This window comes from Meriones unguiculatus, chromosome 17 (genome assembly GCF_030254825.1).
Source record: "Meriones unguiculatus strain TT.TT164.6M chromosome 17, Bangor_MerUng_6.1, whole genome shotgun sequence".
NCBI lineage: Eukaryota > Metazoa > Chordata > Mammalia > Rodentia > Muridae > Meriones > Meriones unguiculatus.
The window spans coordinates 24,790,322-24,808,899 of record NC_083364.1 but is presented as its reverse complement, the minus strand read 5'-3'; the positions used below and the strand labels follow the sequence as shown (position 1 = coordinate 24,808,899).

The window sequence follows — 18,578 nt, the reverse complement described above, 5'->3', positions numbered from 1 at the left end:
GAGATGGCTTAGCAGCTAAGAAAACTGGTGCTCTTCCAGGAGACCTAGGTTGGATCCTAGCACCCACAATGATTTGTAACTCTAGTTCCAGGGGATGTGACTCCCTCTTCTCAACTCGAGGCACTAGGCATGCACAAACACATAGAGGCAAACCACCCAGACACATACACAATAAAATTAAGTATATACATAAATAAATAAAATTAAATATAAAAATTGGTTTCTTTTTCTTTAGCCACAATTAATTATTTTAAAAATTTTTAACTTATTTTTATTTTATATGCATTGGTGTTTTGCCTGCATGTTCATGTTGTGAAGGTATTGAATCCCCAAAAACTAAAGCTACCCAGTTGTGATCTGCAATGTGGGTCCTGGGGATTGAACTGGGCTCCTCTTGAAGAGCACCTAGTGCTGTTATGCACTGAGCCATCTCACCAGTGCCCCTGTTTTTGTTTTCTCCAGACAGGGTTTCTCTGTATTGCTCTGGCTGCCCTGGAACTCACTCTGCACACCAGGCTAGCCTCGAACTCGAAGAGATCCACCTGCCTATGCTTCCCAGAGTGCTGGGATTAAAAGTGTGTTCCACTACTGCCTGGCTACAGTGAATTCTTTTTTGTTTTGTTTCTTTTTTCTTCTTTTTAAAAATTGATTTATTGTTTATTATAATTTATTCACTTTGTATCCCAGCTATAGCCCCTCTCTCACTTCCCCCTATGTCCTTTCCCTAGTCCACTAAACACAGTAAAGGCAATATACAGTGAATTCCTGACATGCCTGTGTTCAACAGCCACCAGAAGCTAGTCACTGCTGCGGCAGGCAGCATGAACAGGAATGTAATAACATCTTCTAAACTGTTTCACAACATGAGCCATCCTAGGAAATATGGCACTGTTTAATAGAAACAAAATAAGAGCCACATAAAGATTCTTGTATTTTTTTTTAGCAGCCATATTTTAAAAGAAACAGGTAAAAGAAGTTGATATTGCCTAACTCAGTATATCCAAAATATCATCTCACTAATCTAATCAATAGAAACAAGTCAGTTATTTCGATTTTTACATTACTATATTTTCACCAAGTCTTTAAGATCTGATGTGTTGTGTACATGCAAAGCTCATCAGAATTTGCACTAATCATGTTTCAAAGACTCAATTAATGGCTTGAAGCTAGTGACACCCTTAGTGGGCACTTCAATCACTAATGAGATTAGAAAACTGGGGGGTGGGGTGGGGGAGCAGGGATGGAGTTCAGTGGCAGAGCAAGGCAAAAGATGGTAGGGGGTGTGGAACAGGTAGACGCCCACAGTAATGGCCTACAACATACAAGACGGCTTCCTGAGTCCCAAGCTTGTGATCTACCACTACAGATGAGTTTACCTACTCAGATGCAGAAATACACACTAGCCGTTTCTTGAGGTGCTTATTTTAAATGAAGACAGGTGTGGTAGAAGATATCCTATACCTGACACTAAGGAAGCAGATCAAGACCAGCCTAGGCAACTCAGTAAGACTCAGAATAAAAATAAAAGGGAGGGAGTGTCTTAAAAACAGTCAACAAACAATCTTAACGTGACATCAGAATCCAGCATCTACTCAGGTCCCAACACTGACAGGTACCCGCCTGGGGTACTACTGAGTACCAGTCAGCACTCGGCCTGCCACAGCTCACGTGGGATCCGAGTTTACATCAGAAGGGTCCTACCTCAGTTCACCACCCTGCTCCTTGCCTCCTGCCTGAGAATCAGAGAGCCTGCCATGAACCAAAATGCATCCTTACAAGTGTACGATGGGGCAGGAAACAAGGCTTAGTGTATTGGCTGCTCTTCCAGAAGACCCAGGTTTGAGTCCCGGCACCTACACCTACATGGTGCCTAGCAAGTCTCTAACTCCAGTTCCAGGGACTTTAATGTCCTCTTCCCGACTCCATAGGTACCACACAAACATACATGTGGGCAAAACACCCACATATAAAACAAAAATAAACCTTGGGCTGGAGAGATGGCTCAGAGGTTAAGAGCACTGGCTGCCCTTCCAGAGGTCATGAGTTCAATTCCAGACAACCACATGGTTCTTCACAACCATCTATAATAAGATCTGCTGCCTATCTTCTGCCTGCAGGTGTACTGCAAGCAGAACACTGCATACATAATAAATAAATAAAACTTAGAAAAAAATCTTTAAAATGTCTAAGTGTCTTCCCCCATTACCACACAGGAGAGACCTCCCATGATCTCTCTCTGATGCTGGGCCTGAACTACTCTTCTCTTGGAGCCCCACATCCATACCCTTTCAAATAAACTCCTTACTTCCCAATAATCCCTCAGTGTCCTCTTGAACCATCCACCCCAATCTAAAACACAACAAAAATCATTAACTCAAAACTACTTACTTATTTACATACATACCTTTGTGCAGAAATGTCTTAAAATACAAGACAGTAAAATTTACCTAGTTCACTTTTTCCTCTCAAGGAAGTTTTTTTTTAAAGTTGTATTCGTTTAAAGGTAAGACAAGACAAAAACATCAATTTAAAAGCACCTCAGCTCTTTGTCTAGTCCTTACTTCCACTAAGAGAGCAAAACAAACACAGAAAGCCTGCTGTGCTGCCTCTAATCACAGCACTTGGGAGTGAAGGAATTCCATGCCAGCCTCAGTGACAAATCATGCTGGAGGTCAACCTCAGCTGTAGAAGACCTTGTCTCAAACACCAAGAGGAGCTGGAGCGCTGGCTCAGCAGTTAAGAGCACGGCCTGCTCTTCCAGAGGACCTGAGACCGATTCCCAGCACCCAAAGGATGTCATGCAACTATCTGTCACTCCAATTTCAGAGGATCAGAGGCCCTCTTCTGGCCTCTGCTGGCACCTTGCAGATAGCACAGAAACAAGAAGGCAAACACTCACACACATAAAATAACAATAAAAGTAAAAACAGAAAGCCAAGAGGGTGCTTAAGAGCACTGAATTAGTTTATCTCAGAGACAGTCACCTGACTCAGGTTACTGAGTCATTACATGACAGATACATAACTCCTGGATAACAATTTTTTAATGATAATACTGTTTTGTGTAATAACAGTAAAATTTAAAATATTCCAAAAAGCATGCAGTACCTACGAGCAGGCTACATGAAGTCATGTAAAGTTTGTTCAAAACTATTCGTTACCTGCTGTAATTTACAAAGTAAATACATCTGGAAGGTCAGGAATCTATTATTTTTCTGAAGTCAGTGAAAAGTGGGGCTAGGTAGGAAAGCAGCTCAGTGGTAGGGTGCTTGTGCTGAAGCTCTGGGTTGAAGCACTACATTCAAACAAACCAGCAGCTGGCAGACATCTGTAATCACAGCACTCAGGTGGAGGAAAGGTCATGCTGGGTTACACAGTGAGTTCAAGGCCAGCCTGGACTTCATGAGAACCTGTCTCAAAAGACAGGTATACAGTCAAGAAAGGCTGTTTCATCTTTGGTTTGTGATTAGTTTAGTCAATCTGAGAGTCTGTTGGTGACATAAAGGAAAAAAAATGAAAACCTAAAAGAGCAGAAATAAAGAAAAAATCTATATTTTAAAAATCTAATTTATTTTTATTAGGTATAAATGTGTATATGGGTATGTACACGAGTGTAGGTGCCTGCAGAAGCCAGAGGCTTCAGTCCTCTGGAGCTGGACAGGTGGGGGCTGTCATGTGGGTGCTTGTTGGAGTTGATCTGGATGGAGCTACTGCCTGCTCCCCAAAGATCCTTACTGTCCTACGAGCAAATTTTCCCGTATCCAAAATGACATTGTGTAAACCAGGTCTCCCAAAATATTCCGATTGGCTAATAAAGTTGCTTACTGCCTGGGCTTAGCAGAGGGGTAGGCAGAACTAAGGTTCCTGGGCGTTGGAGTTGGAAAATGGACCATGAGGAGGGGGGAGAGGAGGGAGAAAGAAGCAAGTTGTCATGGGTTGTTGTAACCAGGGGACATGGTAAAAGCAGCTTGCTCTGAGGACTAGCCTAACCGAGCAGAAGTAGCTCAAGTGGAACATCCGCAGGTATTTATGGGGATTTTGGATGGGAAGCCAACAAGATAACCTAGAGGGTTGATTTCTGCCCAGCCCTTGTGTTTAAGGCTTATTACAAATCTAACAAGTTTTTGTGTCTTTTATTTCTAAAATAGAAGGTTAAGGAATAACTGCCACTGTATTAATAGCCAACATTAATTAAGATTAATAGAGTAATTAATTCCATTTACAGGTGCTGGAAATTGAACCCAGGTCCTCTGGAAGAACAGTCAGTGCTCCTATTGAGCCATCTCTCCAGTCTCTTATTTCTTAGAAATAAGACCAAACACCAAAAGCCAAAACATCTTCTACTCACAGGGGTCAGATCTTCAAGCTTGTCCCTGAACTTCCTCAGTGGTCAACTAACTTCTGGAGAATGTCCCAAAGTATTATGGCATTATCTGTAAAGATGAATCCAGGTGGGGTATCACCTTCACCTACCTACGAAATTCATAATGTGCAGTGTCCTCCCATTCCCCAAATAATTGTAAGAATAACCCTCCTCAGAGATGTACTAAAAGGACAAAAAAGTTCACTGAACACCAACTAGTGTCGTTTTATTCTCATTCCAAGGATAAAGCAAACTGTACAAACTGTCCTCTGATGTACAAACTGAGGACGAGAAGGTACTGGTAAGGAAGAAACCCGGCAGTGAGTAATTTATTTGGAGGTCACTTGTTGCATTAAGAACTTGGAATGATTGAGACCCCAGATGGCTTGGTTGGCAAAGAACTTGGAATGAAGCTGGGAGCGGTAACACATACCTGGAATCCCAGTATTTGGGGAGGCAGGGGCCAGCCTGGTCTACAAAGTAAATTCCAGGACAGCCAGAGCTACACAGAGAAAACATGTCTGAAAAAAAACCAACAACAACAATAACAACAAAAAACCCCTGCAGGGCACAGTGGTGCATGCCTCTAATACTAGAGGCAGAGGGAGGGCTGCTGCAAGTCCACAGACAACTCCATCTATGGTATGAGCTCGAGGCCAAGAAGAGACACATAGCAAGACCCAATGTCAAACCCAAAGCTAAGCAAACAAAATTACACTATATCAATTACATAACATTGCCCCTGGGTTTATTTAGTTCTTTTCTGGGACAGGAGCCACTACGCAGCTCGGATGGGCTTTGAGTCCACTGAGATCTGCCTGTCTCTCCCGGGCTAAGATTATAGGCACGTACCACCACAGCAAACCCATCATTGCAAACGACAGGGTTTCTCTTTGTAGCCCTGCTACCCTGGAATTCTCCTTGTAGACAGTTCTCATTTCAGGAAAGAACTAGAACTAAAACCCTCTCACTTGAGATGCAGGCAAGTTTGAGGAGTAAAACCTGATACATGAATGCTCGTGGGAAAATCTGCCATAGACTACCCCAAGTATCTTGTCAGCAGTTTTATATCCCTTAGGCATGTGAATCTTGGAATGAGATGTGCACTCTCTTGCTCACCGGCGGTGGGGTGGGGTGGGGTGGGGTGGGGTGGGTTGGGGCAGGGCACAATCATTCAGAAAGCAGGACGGTCCAAAGATCTAGGCAGTGATATTCAGTGCTCCTTAGTCCCCCTGTCTACATTGTTCAGGTCAGACAAAACCTCCCACCCTGTGAGCAAGACAACTAGTGCTCCTGTAGCATAAAAACAAGAAAGCTAGGATCCATTCTTCAGAGATCCACACAAAATGGAAAACTGTTACAACTAATCAATACCTACCTAAGCAACAATAAAGATGAGTCTCAGTCTTTATGACCAGAGAAAGGAACCAGAACAAGGATACAAGTTGAAGGAATCTATTTCTTAAATCCCTCAACTGATTAAAAAAAAATGCATAATCAGAGAAACAACTTTTTTTTTTTTTTTTTTAAGGGTTGCTCTGTGTAGCCTCGGCTGTTCTGGGACTCATTCTATAGACCAGGCTGGCCAGAGAAACTTGAAAGAAGCCGAGGGGACTGGTGGTAGGGATTGACTTGGAGAATAAAAGCTCTTTCACCATGTCTTATATATTAATTAGAGTGTAAATTACATGAAAATCAGCCATTCATACTGCTGAAAGCCTGTGTTTTACTGTAAGCAAATTATACCTACTAAGAAAAGCACCGAGAACGCCTGTGGTATCCGAATACACCTTTAATCCCAGCGGGCTAATCTCTGTGAGTCCGAGGCTAGCCTGCTCTAAGAAAAGCAGTTCAAAACAACCAAGAAAGAAAAAAAAAAAAAAAGGAAAAGAAAAGCATTACAAAATCTTTTCTAACTATGTCAATACCTGCTTGCTTCACGATAACAATTTCCCAAACAATTAAGGGTAAATTCACATGCTGTGGCATGATCTGCATACTTCATGCCCTGGCCCCTTTTAACTCTGATCTCAGATACAGGCATGTCACCCTCTGTCCCTCACATATTTCCAGATATTCTGGACTTCTGTGTTTCTGGTTCCTTCTGCCTGAGAAGTTCATCCAAGCTCAAACAGCCACTTGATCTGAACACCTGGGAAGTGTCTGAAAATACTCAATAAACTGCTAAAAAAAACACCTAACTAAACTACCAGCCAAAGTGAAAAGCTCCCAGGTAATATAACTACTAACACTCATAGTTCTTTTTAGAACATTTGCAAATCCATTTGTTCACAGAGTTCCATCTTAACACAACCAAACCCTTGCACTGCCAGGGTCTGGACGTACAGGCCTTCTAATCCCTAGTCCTTCTGAGACAGAGGCAGACAGAGCTCCATGAGTACAAGGCTAGTCTGGTCTACACAGTGAGTGAGGACAGCAAAGGATACATAGTGGGGCTCTGTCTTTAAACACACACACACACACACACACACACACACCAAAAAAAAAAAAAAAAAAAAAAAAAAAAAACAACAAAAAACTGAAAGACAAACCAGAGACAGAGAAAAGACCAACTCTCACCCCCAGAAGCCCCTGAGCCCTGCCTCCCAAGTGCTGCAGTTACAAGCATGACTCACCACACCCAACTGCCCTTGGCATACTTTTATCACCATGTAACAGTTCCCTGTCTATTCCCTCTTCTGATCAGAAGAATGCCTTGCCAAGTGAAGAGCAAGTCTATCTCTACAGGATAAAAGCTCGCAAGCCTCTAGGGAACAGTCACCTTCCAGATTTTACCTTGATCTTCTCATTTTACTACAGCACTCTTCATCCTTCAAGAATCAAAGGAAATTCCAACTCACCCATGTGATAAGCTCCAGACTCATGAACGCAATGGCACATCAGACAGGCCTTGAATTTCAATCAACGTTAACTTCCTAAACAGTTAACGTTACAGGTGTGCAACTCCCATCCAAAACCTGAGAATACCAAAGTAATCACAGGAAAGGAAATCAAATGTCTAAGGTCGAGTGAGAATTCCAGTGGCACATACTTCTAGGCCTGGTGCTGGGGGAGGCAGGGAAGGCTGATTGTAAGAATCCTGAGTTCAAACATACCGAGCCTGTCTCCCCCTCTCCACAAGAGGCGGGCGTGGTGACTCTCAGCATGGCAGCCTCAGCAGTGGGGAAGCAGAAGGACTGCCAATGGTTTGTGGCCTGCTTGTCCTACTCAGGGAGCGCTGGGCCAGCTACGGCTATAGAGTGTGAGCCTGCTCCGCCTCCAACCCTTCAAAATATATAAATACTATTTAAAAGCCCCAACCAACTCACCACCTCCAAAAGAAAAAGACCCCAAAAACTTTTTTCTCTTGGAATTCTGCAAATGGAACCCAGGGCCTCGCACAGCATTCTATCACTGCGTTCCCTCTACAATTCTGTTTTCTTTACCGCACACACCAGAGAATGTGAAAACAACCACTGCACATTCTTGTTTTTCTGCAAGGGAAACGTTCACTCATCCCATCCTCCAAACGGCAGTCACGTGCAGACTGAAAGAGGAGCAGGATTACAGACGTGGTGGCCAATTTAAAGAAGAAGCAACAAAGGTTCAAGTAAGGAAAATTAAAAATCCACAGTTGGGCAGTGGAAAACTGGTTTAACCATTAAGAGCACTTGTTCTTACGTAAGTACTGAGTTCGAGTCCCAGGACCCACATAGTTCACGCCATCCCAAAGTCCAGCTCCAGGGATCTAATGCTCTCTTCTGACCTCCACATGTACCAGGCTCTCAAGTGGTACACAGACACACATACAAACTAAATGCTCACACACATAAAAGATAGACCTTAAAACAACAACAAGAAAAGAAAGACCCATCGTTGGAGATGGATCAGTGGTTAAGAGCACTTACTATAGAACCATTAGGACCAGAATTCAGATTTGGATCCCAGCAACACTGTAACAAGCTGGGTGTCCCCAGATGCCTGCAGCTGCAGCCGAGGGTCTAAAGGTGTGCACACGTGTGCACCAGCACCCATACATTCCCACACAGTAAATACAATGTTTTTTTTTATAAATGTATGGTTTAAAGAGAATAGTCCAAATATTTCTGAGAATATAATCAGAGGAAATGAAATATTTTCAAGCGAGGCTAGCGTCCATCCTAGTTGGGCTGTGTTCGCAGATCTATGAGGCAAGTCTTAGTTTTCCACACATGCACACAACACAATTAGGCAGGTAGGCCACCTAGAGTGTCACATGCCGTGCAGCTGCTGTGCCACAGAGCTTTAGCCCCAATCCCTTCCTGCACCACCCTGGACTTACTACTTTGAGATATGCTTTTGCTAAAGTTGCTCAGGCTAACCTTGAACTTACTCTGAAGCTCTGAGCTAGTGATTTTCTGCTAAAAATAAATAAATTCTGAAAAGCTTATCTAAATTGTGATGCTTTTAATTTTTTTTAAGTATGTAGTATACATGTTTTGCCTGCATGTAGGTAAACGTACTGCATGTGTGCCTCTTATCCATAGATACCAAAACAGGACATGATACCATGAACCTGAAGTTAATGGTTGGTTATAACCCTCCATGTGGGTGCAGGGAACCAAACCCAGATCCCCTGCAAGAACAGCAAGTGTTCTTATCTACCGAGTCACTTCTCCAGACTTAAAACGACTTAGTTTTATTGATGTGTACACATGTATGTTGTATGTGCACATACATACAGGTGCTCTTGGAGGTCATAAAGGCATAGGATCTCCTGGAGCTGGAGTTACAGAGAGTTGTGAGGAACCTGACATGTGTGCTGGGAATTAGTCTTGGGACCTCTAAGAGTATCAAGAACTCTTAAATTGCTAAAGGGCTGGGATCAGGCTGTAAAGAGATTAAGTAAATAAGTGGAAAAAAAAGATAAAAAAGTTGCTGAGCTAGTGATCCCCCACTTTAAGTCTGCAAGTAGCTGGAGCTATAGGCCTACCACTAGGCCTGGCTCTTCATAGTCTATAATGAAAGAGTATTTAGTTGTGTACCATGACACACCTATAATCCCATCATATATGCAGAAACCAGGGTCTTATAGCTACCCCAGGCCATTTGTTTGAGGCTCCTGTTCCAAATATAACACTATCCAACCAAAAATAGTACATAAGCAAACTACAGCATGCCAAATATTACATAGCAGAGAGCACTTAAAACTATAGGAAATTTTACAAAGTCTTATATTCAACCCTCAAGCCATGTATAATAGCTAAAGAACACTTAACAATGAATCAAAAAACTAACAAACAAATAAATAAATAAATAGGTGGGCTGCAGAGGTAGTTCAGTGTTCAGAATGCCTAGCACACAAAAGGCCCTGGTTCCATCTCCAAGCACTGAAAACAGTTCCTCACAACAGAACAGGGATGTTGCAGAGATAGATGGCTCAGTGGTTAAGAACACTGCGTGCTCTTTCACAGGATATCCAAGCTGGATTCTCAGCACCCATGGTGGTGCTGTCACAACAGTCTGTAACTCCAGTTCCCACCGATCTGACACCCTCATCTGGCCTCTGTGGGTGCTGCATGGAAGTGGTGCACAGGCATACATGCAGGCAAAATACTCATATAAGTGTTTTTAAACTGTGGGGGGAAAGATTAAAATATGCTAGTAATAAAAAACCAACAGAGCCAGGGGTAAACCTCAGGGGTAAAGTGAGCCTGCCAACATGTGGGTAAGCATCAAGCATGGGGAGGTCTGAGAACAATGTGTATGGGTGTAGGTTATTTCTTTCTGCCATGTGGCTCCTGGGAATGGAGCTAAGGCCATCTTACCATCCCAAAAAGGACCAATTCCTACTCTAGTAACTTACAAGCACTCTCCGTTTGCAGAGGAAATACAATCTTTTGTTTCTTCTCTGTCCTTTGCTTAACCTTTCAATCCTGAGTTTTACACAGTCACATGTAACTGTTTTCTCAACATACTGAGCTTATAATGAATACATAGCTCAGATTTACTTCATTCAAAATAGATCTCAAGATACTTCATCTCAATAAATATGGTTATTTCTCTATTCAGTTACTCAAAACAAGAATTAAGAGAGCAATGCAGGACTTGTGGGCAAAAGCCTACAAGCTCAGCAGTCCAGGGGCGAGAACAGGATTCAGAATTCAAGGCCATCTGTGGCTATACACTGACTTTGAGACCAGCCTGAGCAACACAAAACTGTTTCAAAACAGAAACTAAATACTCAAAACAAGCACAAACACACACTCTCTCCTAAAGAAAGAAAATTTAAAAAGCCACCTTCAGCATGTGGTACCTGCAACTCTGGCAAGCGTTCAAGGCCCACCCAGGCTATATTCCATCACTCCCTTTCCCTTACCAATTTCCAAGTCCTCATAATTCTACCTCCAAAATATCTTCCCATTTTTTCACTCTGTTTATTTCCATTGCCATGAGCTCAGTCCAGGCTACCTCGTAAAGTTGCACCCTGATCCCCCAGCTCCCATTTTTTACTTCTTCGATGTAATGGTTGAATTGTGCCACTTTCTTTTCAAAACCTTTACACAAGCTTCTGATGAAAAGTAAAAGTCAGTCTAAGGAAGCAGAGACAGACAGATCTCTTGAGTCAATGCTAGTCTGGTCTACAGAGCAGGTTCCAGGACAGTACTATATATATGTAAAGAGGACCGGTCTCAAAAGAACAAAATGTAAAACCGGGGACCCATCCCCTCATCGGTTCTGTTGTGGTCCTACCTTTAGAAAAGGCTACACAAGCGAATCAGTGGTGGCACACACCTTTAAACCCAGCACTTGGGAGGCAGAGGCAGGCAGATCTCTGATGAGTTCCAGGGCAGCCAGAACTGTTACACAGAGAAACCCTGTCTTGAAAAATCAAAAACGACTACACAAATAATGCATACACACAGTAATTATTTCTGGACATTAGAACTTTTTCTTCTTTTTCGAGTCTGCATTTTCTAATTTTTCTAGGAATGAATACTTGTTACTTATTAAGAGGGACCGATACTGCGGAATTAATGTAATACTACGTTATTTTATGTTAATGAAAAAATGAAATTTTAAAAAGTGGGTTGTTCCTGTAATAAGAAATGTGCCTAGACGAAAACACCAGCAATATGAAGACCAGTAAGGTCTGAGTGAGCTGCAGAGTAACAGGACACAGCACTTTCTGTTTAACATAAATGCATGCATAATAGAGCTGAGCTCCAAGCCTTATTGTCTTCTGCAATCTGGCTACAGCCCACCGAGCCGTCTCTCTGGTCAAGTCCTCACTTTCCGAAGCTTCCACCGCGACTCAGCGCCGTCCCACGCCTCGTGCAGGCTCCGCTCAGTCTTCCTCAGGCGCCGCCGATTTCTTTGGGCAAACCCAAACTTGCCCAGGCGACCTCACCTCAGGACCACCCGCAGGTCACCGCGCACGCTCGGCCGCCGCGGCTGCAGAGCGCCCGGTCTGAGGCTGCGCGGCCGGCGGGAAGGAGCCTCCCCACGCCGGACCTCCCGCTCTCCGCGGACGCGGGCGCCCACCCGCCCGCGCCGCTGAGCGGTCCGCGCGGCCGCGGTGGGGGAGGGGCGCACGTGCCCGCGGCCAGACAATGCCCCGCGCGCCACCCGCGCCCACGCGGGCACTCACCCTTTCCTGCGCGTCCGGCTGCAGCGCCGCCCCGCCGGGAACCGGAACCCACGCGCGGAGGGAAGGAGCGAAGGGGCGAAGCCCGTGGAACCGGCGCGCGAGGCCCGGGACCCGCCCGCCCGCGCGGAAGCTCACGACACAGCTGCCCGCCCGCCGCGCGGCTCCGCCCCCCGCACGTCAGCTCGGGGGCGGGGCGGGCGCGGGCGCGCGCAGTGGGGGCGGGACCGGCGCGGCCAGGGCGGCTGAACTCTGACCCCGGTTGGGTCGCACCCCTGGGAATCGAGTTGGCGAGAGCTCATCAACCATAGACTTCGCGCGGGGAGTTTGAGGGAATGCTGGTTCCCTCGTAGTCATGGCAACCGTGACCATGGTGACCGTACGGCTTAGCGTACCATCTTGCGTCAACTGTGCCAAGTGATAGGGGTGTCCCCTAGCGTGGTGGGGTGATAGTTGTGGCCTGGAGACTGAGGCAGAGGCATCGCAGGTACAAAGCCTGCCTCGCTAAAGAGTGAAGTCAAAGCCCTGTCTCAAAAATTGATGGTAGAATGCTTGCTTAGAGCAATGCCGTGGGTCCAGCCTCCAGGACCACTGATACATTTTTTTTTTTTTAAACAGAGAAGGAAGGAAAGACAAGAGGAAGAAATCAATCATTGTGAACCCATTTTAATAGAGGAGTGGGGGTGTAGTGCCTCCCCTTCCGTGTGGTCCCAGATACTGTGCAGGCTGAAAGCAAGGAAGGAAAGGGAGAGGATCGGGAAGGTTTTTGGGGGGCCGGCGAGGGTCGTTATTTTTGTTTTTCCGAGACAGGGCTTCTGTGTCGCTTTGGCTGTCCTGGAACTAGCACTGGGACGGGCAGGCCTCAAACGAAAAGAGATCCAGCTGCCTCTGCCTTCTGAGTACTGGGAGTAAAGGTGTGTGCCAGCACACCTGTCGAAATGTTGAAAACTTAATGTAGACCGCAGCTAACGAGTGACAGAGTATCAAGCCTGATTTTTCCCTTTTAAAGTCACTTGAGACCAGCCTTCTTCCCCCGGACCACCCCCCACGACTTCCTGTTACTTGTGCGGGACTGCAGCCTCCCAGCTGTCCTGGGAGCTGCCTCTGCCTTCTTCAGTTCTTGCTCATCGGCATGTACATATTTACCAAATGAGCCGGGTAGCAAGTTTTATTATATTTTATGTGTGCATTGTCAATCTTTTTACAGCATTTACGTTTAATATGAGATATTTTAAGAGTTATTCCTATATCCCCAATAACAAACCCAGTCATGGGCCAGGAGTGGTGACTGACACCTGTGATCCCAGCATTTGGGAAGCAGAAGCAGGTGGATCCCTTTGAGTTCAAGGCCAGCCTGGTCTACATAGTGAGTTCCAGGCCAACCAGAGATAAAGAATGAAACCTGTCTTAAACAAGCCCAGTCATGACACATAGCATAGACTCAAAAACTTTGTGAACAGTCACAAAAATCTAGTGACATCTTACCACTGGCCTCCTGACTTTAAGGTTTATCAGGAGTAAAATTAGAATTTTCTAATTTTCTCAAGAATGTTTATTGCAGCCAGGTGTGGTAGCACACGCCTGTAACCCCAGCACTGGGGGAGGGAGAGGCAGGCAGATCTCTGTGAGTTCGAGGAAAGCGAGTCCAGGACAGCCAAGGCTACACAGAGAAACCTGTCTCAAAAAAAAAAAAAAAAAAAGATTTATTGTGTTTCTGTTGTTCTGCACTGAGAACACAGAGGTACACAAAGCAGAATTAGCCCTGAAAAAATGTACACCCTATTAATTATTTTTGAGACAGGTTCTTGCTTTGTAGCTCAAGGAGGACCTTCTGCTCACACTCATGCTTTCCTAGCCTCCCAAGTGATAGGGTTATAGGCACACATGGCCTCCACAGAATTACCATTTCACAAGGAAACTGGAGCTAATCTAAATTTAGGTCAAGGAAGGCTTCCTTGAGCCTGAAAATTCAGAGGAGTTTGGAGCTAAAAATTAAATTTGTGTGTGTGTGTCTGCAACACAATACATGTGTAAAGTCTTGGGTTCAATTCCTAGCACCTATGAAATCAATTTCATGAAGTTGAGTGACACTGGTGTACACTGGCTCATATATTTGAATGTTTAGTCCCTAGTTGGTGAAACTGTTTTGGGTTAGTAGGTGTGGCCTTGTTGGAGGTGTGACACCAAGGATGGGCTTTGAGGTTTTTACCAGTCTCTTTCTCTGCCTCCACCTTTTGGATAAGAAGTAAGATCTTAGCTACTGCTCCAGTGTCATGCCTGCCCTCTCTTTTGCCTTGTTCCTCAATATGATGGTCACGAACTTATCCTCTGAAACTATAAGCAAGCCCATAATTATTTTGAATTATTTTGCCTTTTTTTTTTTTGAGCTCATGACCAAACCCAGGGCTCTACCACTGAGTTAAATCCCCAACCCCATGAGCCTGTAATTGAATGTTCTCTTTTATAAGTTGCCCTGGTCACAGTGTCTCTTTACAGCAATAGAACAATAACTAAGACATGAAGAAAGAGGTTATGGAGAGGTCAGGACAGGTGTGTTAGAGTTAATTGACGTTTTAGTCAGAATCCAAGGCAAACACATTGAACATCTGTCTAAGTGCCTGAGAAGCTAGAAGCCTACTTCCTTTGGTCTACTTGGAAAGCTGCCTAGTGAAGAAGTCCCAACAGTGGCCTAAGGGGAGGGGCCTGTTTGTGATGGAGCTGCTGCTCTCTGATGCTTTTAGATGGAATGCCAGAAACCCAGATTTTGGGTAGAATGTGGTATGCATGCCTATAATCTCAGCTCTTGGAAGGTAGAGGCCGTAAGATCACAATTCAAGATAACCCTCAGATACAATAGACATCCTTTTTTTTTTTTAAGATAGCATTGCACAGCCCTTCTTCCTTTCTTCTGCCTTTTACATTCTTCTATGATGCTCCCTGAGCTTCAGAGGGGGTGGTATAAGTGCCCTCTTTGGACCAAGTGCTCAGTCGTCCCTTGATATCAGCACCTTGAACAGTTATGATTCTGTATTCACCACTGTGAACTGCAAAGAACAGTTTTTCTGATGAAGCCTGTGAGTATCATTTGTCTGTGAGTTTAAACATAAACATTTGGAAGGCAGTTTGGTTTCATGTCAGTTGAGCTACAACACAGTAAGTGTCCCTTTAGGGCTTATCCCCTCCCCATCCATGGAATTTTGACTGGGTTTACAGTACCCAGGCCCATGTTTTCTCCTGCCACTCCAAGAACAGTTGGCTACCCACTCTGATGGCAAACCTTGGATGTCAACTGATCACATCTGGAATCAAAACCCAACCAGCTGGCCAGCCAGAAGAATTTTCTTAATTGGATTATTTGAGGTAGGAAGACCCACCCTGAATCTGAACTGCACCCGGTGGCATCCCACATAAAAGGGCACAGAAGAAGGAAGCTTTGCTTTTTGCAGCTTGCCCTCACTCTCACTGGCAAGTTTCACCTAGCCTGTAACTGAGACATTCCTTTCACAGTATTAGAATGTACTACGTTGAGATTCTAAAGTGGTCTGAAGACCTACAGCTCTTTTGGATAGAACTATAAAAGACCATCCTGAGTGAGGTAACCCAGAACCAGAAAGAGTCTACACATGGTATATACGCACTTATAAGCGGATATTAGCCTTATAATATAGGATAACCATACTAAAATCTACAGCCCTAAAGAAGTTAAACAACAAGGAGGATCCTAGGGAGGATATTTAAATCTCATTCAGAATGTCAAACAGGATAGACACCAGAAGTGGTGGAAGAGAGGGAACAGGATAGGAGCCTACCATAGAGGTCCTCTGAAAGGCTCCACCCAACAGGGGATTGAAGCAGATGCTGAGACTCACAGCCAAACTTTGGGCAGAGTGCAGGGAGTCTTATGGAAGAAGAAGGGAGGGGGCGGATAGAAGAACATGGAGGGGACAGAAGCCCCAGAAGGAGACCAACAAAGCTAAAAAATCTGAGCCCAGGGCACCCTGCAGAGACTGATGCACCAACCCAGGACCATGCATGGAGAGGACCTAGACTGCTTGCTGAGATGTAGCTGATAGGCAGCTCAGTCTCCATTTGGGTCTCTAAGTAAGGGGAGCAGGCACTGCCTCTGTCATGAACTCAGTTGTCTGCTCTTTGATCACTTCCCTCTGGCAATGTGGCCTTGACAGGCCACAAAGAGGATCCAGGCAGTCCTGAAAAGACTTGAAAAGCTAGGGTCAGATGTCAGGGGAGGAAAACTCTCTTTCAGTGGACTAGGGGAAGGAGGTGGGGGAAGAAAGAGAGGGTGGGATGGGAAGGAGATGAGGGAGGGCTACAATTGGGATATAAAATCAATAAACTGTAAAAAAAAAAAATCCTCTGGAACTCCAGCACCAGTCTGAGACTGCTAAAATATCTGTTTTTGTGAACTACCAGATTCTTGGCCTTTGTCAGGAGACAGCCGTTGCTGAGATACCCTGTTGAGATTTCAGCCTGTAAGCCACTCAAATTTCCTACACTCTCACACACACCACATCACACCTCCCTACCTCAAACCCTGACTAACTCCCATGACAGTAATGCCACTATTGCACCAGGTTGGTATTATGATCTTAAGATTCTCAGAAAAGTAAGACCACCGATGTCATTTCTCTCCCAGCATTCTGCATAGCACATTCCAGCACTATGAAAACTTGCAGACAGGGAAGAAACTTTCAGCTCAGTTAAACCTTGATTTCTCTATCTAGCATCCAAAGTGTACAGCATATTCATCAACAGGGTTTTATCATCTGGTTCTAGTGGGCATACAAAAAGAATGCATGCAAGAGCCTGTATTATTTTGGATGTTTCTGGATGTCCTTGACTAACAACATATAGGGAGGTATACCATGTCTGGAATTTCTATTTAATATACAATAGCTTCTAGGAGCAGCATTATGTAGCCATGCAGAACATTTCCCTTATAGCTGTCTTTGCACACACACACACACACACACACACCTCTTTTTTAATTGGCTTACAAAGTAGTGGGTCTCTTCATATATACTTTGTTTTGATTAGTCCCGCTCATCTCTCCAGTCCCTCCACCTTAATCCTTACTTATACCTTTCCACTCCTAGCACCCCCCTCCCCTGTCTCTGTTCTCATATCACTTATGCTCAACTAGCTTCCCCAAGTTCCCTAAAATGAGCCCATATTCCTGGCCTCTACAGGTGCCTCAGGTCAAACATACAGATGTAAAGATTCAAGGCTAAGATCCATACGTAAGAGGGAACATATAGTATTTGTCTTTCTGGGTCTGTGTTACTTCACTCAGTATAATCTTTTCCAATTTTATCCATTTACCTGCAAACTTTAAAATTTTATTTTTCTTGACAGCCAGATGAAATTCTATTGTGCGTATGAGCTACACTTTCAGGATGTGTTCTTCTGTTGATGAACATCTGAGCTGGTCCCATTTCCTTGCTATTGGGAATAGTGCAGCAATAAACACGGATACAGAATTCTCTGTGGTTGTCCTTTCAGTAGAAACCCAGGAGTGGTATAGCTGGGCCATATGGTAGTTCTAGCTTAATTCTAACCTTCTGAGAGCACCCAATACTGATTTTCCTAGTGGTTGTTTGTTGTTTGCATTAGAGACAACAATGACTAAGTGTTCCCCTCCCCAACAACCTTACCAACATCAACTATAATCTAATCTTAATATCATTCATTCTGACTGGGTTGAGAAACTCAAAAGTGGGTCTTAAAATTATGTGTTTATGTGTGCACATACCACTGCACATGTGTGGAGATCAGTGACCAGCTTGCCAGAGTCAATGGATTTCTTGTACCATTTGTGATCCCAGGGATTGAATTTAAGGTTTTGCAGCAAGCACTTTTACCCCCAGGCCATCTAATAGGTCTTTAAAGTTGTTTTAAATCACATGTCCCTGATAGTTAATGATATGAAACTTTAAAAAAATTTATTGATTGATTATGTATACAGTGTTCTGCCTGTGTGTATGCTGACATGCCAGAAGAGAGCATCAGATCTCATTATAGATGGTTGTGAGCCACCAGCTGGGAATTGAACATAGGACCTTTAGGAAGATTAGCCAGTCCTCTTAACCTCTGAGCCATCTCGCCAGCCCAATATGAAACTTTTTTAAAGTGTTTATTAGCCATTAGTATTTCTTATTTTGAGAGCTCTCTGCTCATTCCCAAGGCCCATATTTTATTAGTTTTGTTGTTTTTAGTTTTTTTGAATTCTTTGCATGTTCGAGATAGTAATCCTTCATTAGATTTCTATTTTCTCCCAAAGATTTCTATTTATTAGCTCCACTAAGTCCCATTGCCAGTTGTTGGTCTTATTTCCTGAGTACTGGAGCCCTATTCAGAAAGTTCTTAGAAAGTTCTTATTTATCCTAATATCTTGTCTGCATTCCTTGCTTTTTCCTCAGGCTGTTTCAGAGTTTCAGGTTTTATGTTAAGGCCCTTGATCTGTTTGGAGTTGCTTTTCCTGCAAGCTGAGATGTAGGACCTAATTCCATCTTTGTACATGTGGATGGCCAGGTTACTGCTGTTCATTTAAGATGGTGTCCTCTCCTATGAG

At 44.1% G+C, this 18,578-nt stretch overlaps 1 protein-coding gene across 3 annotated transcripts in view; it reads right to left on the bottom strand.

The window, feature by feature from the left end:
• Yeats2 (YEATS domain containing 2) overlaps positions 1 to 12,146 on the bottom strand; it is an 87,396-nt gene extending 75,250 nt beyond the window's left edge. Inside the window, exon 1 of one of the 3 annotated variants that reach the window (XM_021638535.2) lies at positions 11,993 to 12,146. The gene's annotated coding sequence lies outside the window, so the exon portion shown is untranslated. Of the gene's footprint in view, positions 1 to 11,634; positions 11,754 to 11,992 lie in introns of those variants that run through there. The other 2 variants (XM_021638533.2, XM_021638534.2) reach the window with 2 other exon arrangements.
• Between the last annotated feature and the right edge of the window lie 6,432 nt (positions 12,147 to 18,578).